This window comes from Ziziphus jujuba, chromosome 9 (genome assembly GCF_031755915.1).
Source record: "Ziziphus jujuba cultivar Dongzao chromosome 9, ASM3175591v1".
NCBI classification, from domain to species: Eukaryota; Viridiplantae; Streptophyta; class Magnoliopsida; order Rosales; family Rhamnaceae; genus Ziziphus; species Ziziphus jujuba.
This window is the reverse complement of record NC_083387.1, coordinates 27,580,014-27,592,426: the sequence shown is the minus strand read 5'-3', so window position 1 is coordinate 27,592,426 and position 12,413 is coordinate 27,580,014.

The following is a 12,413-nucleotide window of genomic DNA, read 5'->3' as shown; positions in this document are numbered from 1 at the left end:
GTCAGATTTAGGAGTGATGAACTACTTTCTTGGCACGGAGATATATCAATTTAGTCATGGCATTTTCTTATCCCAAAAGAAGTATGTTGTGGAACTACTCAAAAAGTTTGACATGGAGAAGTGTAATCGAATTGACACTCCAATGGTTTACAATCAAAAATTTGAACTCGAAGATGGTGCTGCCAAGATTGAAGTTTCAACCTATAGAAGCCTTATTGGAAGTTTGCTGTATTTATATGCTTCTAGACCTAATATTATGTTTTCTGTGAGTTTGCTTTCCAAATTTATGCATGCTCCATCACATATGCATTATTTTGCAGCTAAAAGAGTGCTAGGTACATTAGAGGCACCATAGACTATGGTGTTTGGTTTTTGAAGCAAGAAGAAGGCAAGTTGATGGGCTATGTTGATAATGATTGGGCTGGAAGCATGGAGGATTCAAAAAGTACTTCAGGGTACTTATTTTCTCTTGGTTCAGGTCTTTTTTCATGGAGCTCACAAAAACAGGGTTCAGTTACTCAATCCACAGCTAAAGCTAAATATATTGCTGCTGTAGCTGCTTTAAATCAAACTTTATGGCTAAGGAAATTGCTTGTTGATTTAAATAAGAGGCAAGAAGAAGCTACCACTATATACTATGATAACAAGTCTGCAATTTCCATTGCTGAAAATCTAGGTCAACATAGAAGAATAAAGCATATTCCAGTCAAATATCATGCTGTGAGAGAAGCTGAAAGAAATGGTGATGTGAAGCTGGTTCATTGCAATTCTAAGGTTCAGCTTGCTGATATTTTAACAAAAGCTTTGCCAAGAAACAGGTTTGAAACATTAAGATATGATTTTCGTGTTTCCAACAAAAGTGCCAAGGAGAAATGTTAGTGTAATGTCCCTTTTGTTGCTATCATAAGTTGCTTTATAATAATTAGTTACTGTACTTTCAGTTTTTGATAAAAATACTACTGTATTAGGTAGTCAAAGTATGGCTTGTCTTTTAACAATATGATTACTGCAGTAGTAGGTGAAAATTAGGTGATTTATTGTTTTTGAAAACTTGTGGTCATATGTTATGTCCAAAATGATCGAGAATACACTACCACACCAGTTTAAGCTTCTTTCTCTTTCCTTTTTGCTGTGTTTTTTGTTCTAAAAATCCAACCGAAACTATTATTTTTGAAGTTGATATAGGCCAGAAGATATGGAAGTGATATTGGCAAGCTTCAGTGGAAAAAGTTATTTGAAAGATCCAGATAGCTTAGCTGTGTTAGATTTCCAAGTGAAGAAGGAAGTTCACCGCTAAATTCATTACCATCCAGGTGAAGTTCACTGATATTTGCAAGCTCCCCAAGAGAATAAGGAACAAGCCCTGAAACAATTTCTGAGATCCAAAACATTCAAGGACGTAAGGTTGCCAAGTGAATATGGCAATTTCCCTCCAAATTTTGTACTCGAAAGATCCAACCACAAAAGATTGCAGCCATAATGAAATTCTAAAAGAGAACTGGTGAGATCAGTATTATCCGCAAGGATAACTGATTGTAGGTTAGGCAATCGGAATATTGTTTTTGGAAAATCACCATATAAATTGCAGCTAGAAAGAAAGAGATGTGTTAGGGAAGATAACTTTCCTAACAATTCAGGTACTTTGGAAGAAAAGTTTAACCCACCAAGATGAAGTTCTCTTAAACTCGTAATGTTTTCAACAAGCCTTCTTAGCAGTTCAGGCTCCTGAATATTTGGATCATAATCACCACAAACAAAAGGATCGTCAAAATAGTAAGAAAGATCAAGCAAAATCAAATTCGTCAGCCTTGAGATTTCAGATGGTATAGGACCAGAAAACCAAGAGCACTTGAGGCTGAGATGGGTTAACCTGGAAAGTTGGCCAAACTCCGAGGGAATTGGGCCACTGAAGTTGTTAAAGGAAAGGTCGAGGTTTTGAAGATGAAGTAAGCTGAAAAGGCTGGTGTTAGAACGCAAAGGGCCATGCAGCCAGTTTTCTCTAAGGTCAAGGCTTACAACACGACCTATTGCCATATCGCATAAGACTCCAGTCCAGAAACAGCAATTGCCTGCTTTCCAATCTCTAATATTTGAAGGTGCACGTGGGTCCATGAGCTTCAATTCTTGTTTTAGCTTAAGTAAAATGGAGAATTGGTGAGGGAGGCAATAGAAGCTCATGACCGAAGAGGAATTGAAAGAGTGTGAAGAAACAAACAAGAAACATGACGATGAGATGAGCAGGAAATAAAATAAGAGGAATTCATATGCCCTCATCTTTTCCTTTTTTTTTCTCTTTTTTTTTTTTTTTGTTGGCACAAAATATATTATGAGTGATAATGAAGATGAAATGAGAGGAATGAGAGATTTGAAACATGTGAAGGTTATGACACTTTATGTAGTTAAATTTCTAGGGAAATTTTCAATTTGTCCACTTTACTTTGATTTTATAAATATATATATATATATATATATATATATGTATATATACATGTTATTGGATTGCATTGAACAAGGTTCTCACCGTTAAAGAGTGGCCTCATCTACTATTACCCAAAAAAAAAAAAAAAAAAGCGTGGCCCCTACCATTAAGTCCTTTCATTTCATGGACTGTATTCGCAATCCGTACTCCATCCCATGCTTTTTATTTTAAAAGCCAACAGTTAAAAATGGGTCTTGTTGAATGTATCGCTTTTTATTTTGAGGGATAGGTTGGGATGGTCTTAGGTTTCGGTTGTTTTTATTATAAAAATAAATAAATAATAAATCGGCCTCAACTTTTGCTCAGTATATTATATACATGAGGGGCAAATTTGTGTAGCAGCGTATCCTCAACTATCCCTAATAAGGGAACGATTTTATTTATATATAGAGAGAGTTAGCTCAATTTGAGGGTTTTAACATTAGACTTTTTATTATTGGCTCTTAATTTAATAGTTTTTTCATAAGATATTTCATTCATACATATATATATATATTTGATCAATTGAGAATTTAATTTCCACTTTATATTGGATACTATATTGGATACCTAATAACCTGCTAAATACTAAATGTTGTCCTTGCTCAATTAGTATGTTGTCAATCGAGATAGTACTTCAGCAATTAAGCTCGACACATCAACACATTCCCATCTTATGTGGGAAATATTGTTCCTAACACAGCATTACTCATACTGACCCTTATTTAATAAAACACATGCACAAAAATTTGTTAAGAACTTCATTAAATAAGCTTAAATATATTAAATAGCCATTAGATAAATAGGTTTTTAATAATGATAATACTGGAGTCACCAAAGATATTCATTAAATTTATTTATCAAATAACATGACAATATTTAATTGATTTATTTTTTTATTCACTTAATTATTCATATTTAATTATTTAAATATGTTAACTAATAATATTTTAATATATACCATTTTGTAAACATTTGGATGCATATATTGTTTCCGTAAATCTGTCAAATTATCGTTCTTCAAAATTTCACTTTAAATGTCCATAAGGGAACAACTGAGTTATTAAAGCAACTGGTTTCTTGATCAATGACCGAGTGGATCCCCCATCCCCAATATAAAAAATGAAATATAATTCACTTAAAAAAAAAAAAAAGGAAAACATTGAAAATCATACTTGATTTATGGTAATTTGTCAATATTTTTACACTATTAGTCGTTACTGCATTGTTGAGGCTACAAGTAAGCTATAAAGATGCATATCTACAAATATATATATATATACACATATGCGTATATTAAATAGAAGTGTTCACCTAAATATATATATATATATAGATTGAGGAACAAGGTAAGATTTGTTTTTTCCTTTTTCTTTTTAATCCTTTCGGTCAAAAAATAACCTTCTTCTAGTATTTCCTAGCTTTAAATTAGGAATGGCAAAAAATTCCAACATATGGACCGAAAAGAAATTTCCATGGACATGACCCCTTGACCTTCCTAGAGGAACAATAATTGTTTCAGCAACAAAAAAATAAAAAATAAAAAATAAAAAATAAAAAAGAGGACTTATAAATGAACAAAATTTATATGGAAAGGATTGAATATTCTAAGTCTTTTATTTTTCTTTTTTTATTATTTTTGTACAGATATATATATATATATATATATTCATATAATATAGAAATTTTAAGTTATATATATAAGTCAGTCGAAACGTCCTCGAAACGTCCTGATAAATTTTTCATTAGAAAATTTATTAGTCACTTTTAAATTATATTAAAAATTAAAATTTAAAAATATTTTAATAGATTATATAAATTTAATAGTAGGTTAAAACTCTAAAAGAACAAAGTAAATCAATTTAGATATCATTTAAATATCATCTATATATTTAAATTTTTTACTTTGAAACAATTCAAAAATTGATACGTGAAATTCTGATAAAAAAAACATTCAAAACATCTTAACAAAATATATATATATATATATATATTGAGGAACAAGCTGAGATTTTTTTTTTTAAATCTTTTTGGTCAATAAATTAGCTTGTACAGTATCTGCTAGCTTTAAATTAGAAATGGCAATAAATTAGCTTGTACAAAAGTTCCCCCAATATATGGACCCAAAAGAAATTTCCATGGACATGACCCTTGACCTCAAGTATGTTTAATTACTAATCAGTATTGTCCAGAGAACAAATAAAATCTTCCAATATTTATATAGAAAGTATCTGGATATTGTCTGTCTTTTTATCTTTTTTTTTTTCTATATATATATATATATATAAAATATAGAAATGTTGCGAAGTCCAGATGGAGTAATTGGCAAAAACGGAGCTGTTAATATCATTTAGGGGAAACAAAATTGACAAAATAAGACAAGTTTGAAAATTAAAATATAAATTATATTTACATAAAAAATTTTATTTGAAATAATGGACCATAACCAGAAATGAAAATAAATATAAAATGTGCACTGCTTTCAGCAATTAGTCCTAACAGTAGAGCGATCTATATCAATTCTATCCTGGAACTTTTGAGGGTTGTGAAATTTTTCATCGAATGTTTTTATGCTATTGGTGACATTCATGATCAACTTTTTGTGTCTTCCATATGATATACATGTCAATGCTAATATATATATATATATATATTAAAAAGTGCATGAAGAGACACCAAAGTCATCAAATGAAAATTACATGTTATTCTATCATATAATAATAAAAATAAAAATTATATGAGCAGTAAAGGGAAAGATTTTTCATTATATATGCTCGATTTGGTCTCCCATAATATTTTATTTACAAATCAAGATAGGACAATTATAGTTTTTAATCCTATATACTATTTGAAAGGTGGTACAATCGGATTTGAATAAGAGAGGAAATGAAGAAATAAATAAATAAATAAAAAGATTGAATATAAAAGAGGGTATAATCAATATATTCAAAGCCTAGTGTTATCGACCTCAACATGATTGGGTAACGACTTGAAACGCTTTTGTCACGCATTAAAATCAAGAGCAAAGCTTGCTTCTTTTTCTAGTCCACAGTTCTGCTAAAGGGAAAATTATGGCACTTGGTCTACGAACGCGTGTTTGATCATTAAGAACTTAGGGACCGACTGAATTATTGGAACAGAGCTTCTCCAAATGTTTGCTAGTCTTAGGAATGACTTGTTTTTCAAGGCATTGTGACTTTGTGACGTGTTAAAATAGACTAGTCAATGCTATTCGTATGGTCCCCAAGAGGCGTCAGCAGGGCATAGCAGTTTAATCATTCAGCTACCTATTTTATGCTCGGGCCATGCTCTTACCTGTTTATTTATATGTTGTGGTACCCCATCTCACTGTATTCCTGTTTATGCAGGTTTAATTTTTTATTCATGCCAATATGTTTCTTATTCATTTTAATTATTTAATTATTGAAATTCATACATTTTAAAAAGTACATCTAACAAATAACTTAAATTCACTATAATAAAATTATTTTATTGTTTAGTAGGCAATTAATATTTGCATAAAAGAGAAAAAAAATTGCATGATTAATTGCATGGCTTCGAAGCCAAAAAAAATTATATAAATAAAAAAAATATAATAGCAAACAGTTAAAAGTTTAAATCTTAAATATTATTAATTTAATAAAGTATTACATTGATTAATTTAAAATAATAATAATAAAACAATGAAAAATATAAGTATATTAATATAGTTTATGTATTCATAAACTGTCCATGCTAATACTCGTGCCATGGGCTCATGCCATATGTAGCCCATTATGGTCTCGTCCAGGCCATCGACCTCCAAGGCATGAGCAATATATGTTTCCTGCTTTGCATGGCATGGTTTATATTGTATTGTATTTGTGCTATGTCTATGTTGCCCAATCCATTTTATATGTATATTTTTTCCACACTTTAAGATTTTATTTGATAAAATTCTTTTTTCTATTTTTTCCACGCTTTTCTAAGGACTTGAAGTATTTTAAAAAACTGTCCAAACACTCCTACAAAAAGAAACAGCTTTTGAACCTTAAGACTCTATTTTGGCATTTGGTATGTAGGATACTATTTGCTATGGAGGACGGGGATCGATAGGGCTATTATTTTGGATAAGATTAGCTGATAGTATTGTTTTGAGTTTTATGTAGTTAGGGTAGATTAAATTTTTTATTAAAAAAAAAAAAAACATTTGATTCATTTAATATATGTTCATACCATCATAATAAAATAAAATAAATATTTATTTTTTTGGGTTTTTTTGTTTTCAAAAGTTATTCCATTGCATTAAAAGCCATTTTATATTTTTACTTATTTTCTTTACAATTTTGACAGAATCTTTTACTCAAGGAAAAAAAAAAAAAAAAGCAGTGGGTTCTAATCCTAAAATTTTGATGCCTCTATTTAATTAAATTGCTTTAAATATATGAATGATAAAAATTAATTTATATATTACGATAGAGAACTGATGGAGCGTTCAAAATTTTTTTTTTTAAAACAAAAAAAAAAAAAGGGAAATTGATGCATGCAAAAAAAAAAAGAAGGGAAATTGATGGATGCAGATGGTTTTCCGATAGCCCAGGTACGAATAACGTGCAAGTCTGACGTGTATTTGGGACGAAGCTTTCACATAGGTCATCTTGTCCTGTCTTTGGGTCATCTAGCCCTCTTCTGCCCACCACTACCAGACAGGATCTAATTGAGGATAGCATAATTGTCTCATAATTGTCTCGTTGCCTTTTGGTTCGTCCATGCTAAAACTAAACTAGTCATATTACCCTTTATCAGCAATAACTTATACAATTTCTTCAAGTTCTCCAAAATAGTTTCTTCAATTTCTCCAATACTCGGTGAAAAGTGGCCACGTCCAGTGAATCACATCTTTCCAACAAACCTAATACACACAAAGATGAGAAATGAATATTCACCGTCTACAACTTCAAACTTATAGTATTAAAAACTTGGTAAGTAATATAACTTCTAACAACTTATCAATGATGATTATCATTCAGTCAATTTCACAGAAGCATAATATACAAGTAGAGAGAGTAAGAGACAATTAAAGATATAATAATCTGAACTTCCAAGCCAAAACCCATAAATTACCTTCTTCGAAGGAGATTCTTGTAGATATTTATACAAAAGTGGAAGTTCTTTTTTAAACTGACGCTCAAATGATGAAGGTGCACTGCACAGCAATTCAAAGAATCATAATTCAATTAAATAAAAGCTAGCGAATTCAATTATGTGAAACAGAGATGAAAATCTTCAATTACCTGCATGGAACGACATAAGGTGCAGCAACGATGCAACGGACTTGGAAGAGTTCTGCAAGACTCAAGCCTTCCTGGACCATCACGAAGGAACCATTTTCATCCAGAAGGAACCATTTAAAGTCTCACAAAATCACACACTAATAATATAAAATATCATAAGACGAAGAACGAAAAAGATAAAGAAAATCAAAGTACCAGTATTCTCCTATAGATATATGGATGTGTCAAACTATCCTACTCTCCCCAACATTACTACCATAATAACCCTAGAGCCAATTTGAATAGTCCATAAGCAACAAGTTTTTTGAAAAATACATCAAACCGTATGCTACTCATGTACACAAGTGGCATAATCAAAACAGGAAATTGTACAGAAAGAATTCTGCATACAATAGAAAAGATAGAGGACCCATCTTAGTCCACTCAAATGAAGCTCTCAAAAGATTATCCTTCATTTTCTCACATGGATTGTCTCCTCCAAAAGTTATTTCTTTCTGTAAACATAGACACCAAAAGACACATATAGCCACTTTCCTTCAACTCTCACTGTTAAACTTTTTGGCAAAACAACCTGATAGGGATCATTTACCACAACAGAAAAGTGTTATATTTAACTTGTGGGAAAATAAGCAAAAGAAAAAAAAAATAAAAAAAAATAAAAAAAGCCCTAGGCTGTATATACTGTTTCATCTGCAGTGCATACTAAAATCATATTGGATCTTAAGGAGGGAGGTTAATATGGAAAAATAAAATAACTACCATGCAAGGGGAAAAAAAAAAAAATCTAGATAAATATATACAACTCGATCGGCTTAAATTAAATTTATTTATAAGACCCTAAAATTGTATTTACCACATATATTCTCAAATTACAGATGCAATCCAAGCACAAGATTTGTATTTGTAAGCAACAAAATATAATATTAGTTGGAGAACCTATTGCAAACTACAAACTTTGGGATTCTTCAACCCTCCGAATTTCTTGGAGCATCCCTTTTAGCTCTTCTTTCTCCGTTTGATCTTGTTCTTTCCAACATAAAATTAACACTGTCAATGATTCTCATGACTACACAATAAAATGTTTATTTATTTATTTTTTTTTATCACTTGAATTAATTCAAACGCTTTATATTAGAAAGATGAAGAACAAGAACAAGATCAAATACATGTTTCTGAAAGACAAATGCCTAGATCTTCAAAAAATAGGATGGGATTATATACATACCTAGTTTTCCCACACCATCTCCAGCCTCATTTTTAAGCCAAGTTGGAAACAGAGGTGGGAAAACAGGGCACGAATTAAGAAAACAGAGATGGAGATCCGAATTCTATAAGAGCATTTGCTGAGAATTCCATTGGTAAGCGAGCTATTTGCATTTGATCAATACTAAAACCATATAAGTATAATGCAGTCGAAATTATTTTCTTTTTCCAATTAAATATGATATTAATATTTTATTTCCATTCTGTTTTTCCCAAGTCACTTCAACATTTGGCAACATTTTTATAGAAAACAATTTTTTGATCGTATAATAGCAGTATCCCAAACAACTTTTAATCTTGCATTATGAACAAAACAAATAGAAATCCACAATTATATATAAACATAACATATGAGAAACAAATGTAGAAGTTTAGCAAGTAGCTATGTCATATATCTGTACCTTTAAATATATGTGTAAATGTGGACGATGTTTCTTCTGTAGTCCTTTATCACTTCAATGAGGTTGTGCCCTGTATAAGTGAATTTCTAGTAATGATATACAAAATGAAATGATTCCTTTTTTTTTTTTTTTTGGGTAAAAAAATGTATATATATATATATATATTCAATATTTACAAATTACAACAGCATTGGGCACTTTGGCAAAATTTCCAAAGTGCCAAATGTTATGAAAACTTGACAGTCAATCATAAGATTAAAAAAAATTATAATTATAAAATAATTGACATAAGGAAAATTTTCTCCATAACAGTCTCTGAGATACTCTTGTTTATAAGTCAACACTATTGATGCTCATGCTATAAAATACCGTTTTCATCTCTTTGGTTGGTTCTCAACGTTCTTTCCTAATTTCTAAATTTTCCAATATTGTCCCTTTAGCAGAAAATCTCTCTAAACAACATAATTTAGAATGCAGCTTTCGCATGATAAACAGTATATTTATACTCACACCGTCCTTTAATAGGTAATCAAGTCACAATTAGTGCTTAAATTTCAATTTAAATCATATTTTGTTAAAATTTTATATGATTATTTGAGATTTATTCATCACAAAAAGAAAGAGAAAAGGAAAAAAAAAAAAAAAAAAAAAAAAGGGGGGTAAAACCTGAAAGTTGATCATGTTCGACATCTTCTAATTTGGCAACGTGCTCATGATGGTCGGTGCATGATATATCAGAGTCAGAGCTAATTGAATGAGGCACGGAGTTTGATACAGTATCTTCCATGTCTAAATTATTATTATTGCTTTTTCCAACAGGAGCTGCATTATTAATATTGGAAATATTTTGTTGCTTCTCTGTTGGAAGAGATTGTAGTGAATGCTTTGGAATATAGTTTGCAAGAGTTCCTCTTAACCGATACCTTGATCCACAAGCATTGCACAATACTGGCTTCTTAGGTGGCCCATTTCTCCACAGTGGAGTGTCTGTGATCAAATTCAATCCAATTAAATATAATATGATTTACAAGAAAAAAAAAATATGAGTAATAAAGGTAAAGAATTTTCAGTATGTATGCTCAATCTTGTTTCATATAATTTTTACTTTTTTTTTTTTTTTAATAAAAGGGGAAATTACAGAATTCAATCCTATATACTACTATTTAAAAAGTGGGAAAATAGGATTTGAATAAATGAGGAAATGATCACAGAAATTAAACCAAAAAAATGTTGATTGAATATAAAAGAGACTTTAATCTGGCCAAGGGGAAAAGAACAAAAGAAATTGTTGATGAGTTACTGAAAATGAACTTACACTCGATTCCACAATGAAAACAAGGTCCTCGTTTTCCCATTCTTCAATATATTCTCTTTGAGCTTATCCAACTATGTATCCCTTAAACTAATAAGCAAGAGCTCTGCAAAAAATGCCAACAAATAAAGTTAAAACATAACAAAAAAAAAAGAAAAAAAAAAGTAAAAATATCAAGTACGTACTCAGTCAGCAAGTAATTAATATTTCAGTGGGAAAAGAAACATGTTGACCTTTCACAATCACATTAATATATATATATATATATATATATGTTTATAATTTATTTTCACTAATTGATATTACACCTGATATTCCAGTCTTTTTCTTTTTAATTCAATAGTTCAATTGGCAGAAAAATTATGTCACATTCCTAATTTTATATTCAGAGTAGAATAAGATTTAAAATGAAAAAAAGGGAAAAATAAAATAAAAATAAAATGAACAGTTGTTTGTTTAGTCAAACTGCAAAATTCTAAATTTTCTTGAGCCTAATTTGAATGTTTAGCAAATATTTACATAAGTATAACAATTTAACCAGTTACAATAAATAATAATAAATTTGCATCTTCTTGCCTTCTCTATAGCATCAGGATATTCATGAACCATACTAATTAACTAAGACCAAGAAAATGGAGGAGAACAAAGCTGTTTGCTTTTCTAATCTGCAAATTGGGGCTTCTCTTTGATGTTGAAAGGCATGAAATTAAGAATATGTCTATATATCTCAAAGTAAAATTAACTGCTGCAGTGATAATGTGAAAAAAAAAAAAATGAAAGTAACAGGAAAAAGAGAGTCAGACTCAGAGAGAGTGAGAAAGCCATGGTAAAGAAATGGATGTGGGAAAGTAATTAATTACATCCAAAATGGGAAAAAGTTAATGATAAAGGTTTTGTTGGATATATAGTAAGTGAATATGGTTTTTGGCTTGTTATGGAACACGTGTGGGAATGGATCAATTGATTTTTAAAACGTTAAGGCTTTTAGCTTCTTTTCCAACTTGGAGCTTCTTCATAACATAAATTTCTTTCCTAAGTTGGTAGAAAATCTGGCTAAATTATGAATTTGGAAGACAAGGAAAATAAATAAAGTATTGAAGCTGAAGAGTGAGTACATTTGATATTATCAGAAACATTTATTTTAGTTTAAATTACTTTCTTCTTTGATGAAAATCCATGCAGTACTTAATTTCAAAACATGTTGGAAAAACAGAAGTTTACTCGACTAATTTCAAAACATGTTGGAAGAACAGAACTTTACTTGATCCATCGTTCTGCTTCTCTGCTTCCTTTATTTCCCTCTGCTTCCACTTCTCTGTTTACTTATTTATATTAATTTCTACATAAACTAGTAATTTGATACAAAAATGGCTTGGGAACAATTTTTATATTTAATTTTTAAAGTAATTTTTAGTTACTATATTGTTGTGCTATAGTAGTTTTGATCATTTGTTCCATTATCGTATATTGACCCCAATCAGGCCTCTTATCAAATTGTAATAATTTTTTTTTTTTGGGGTCATCCATTTTAATTACCTTAGTTACCAAATCAATTTATCATCCATTCAAGGATAATGCGTTTTCATTCACTCTCTCACTAACACAAAGAAAGGGAATAATCCTACATTAATTCATTAAACACAACAGTACAACTGTTTATTACACTGAACATGCATTGGATATTCCCTACATTAATTCATTAAACA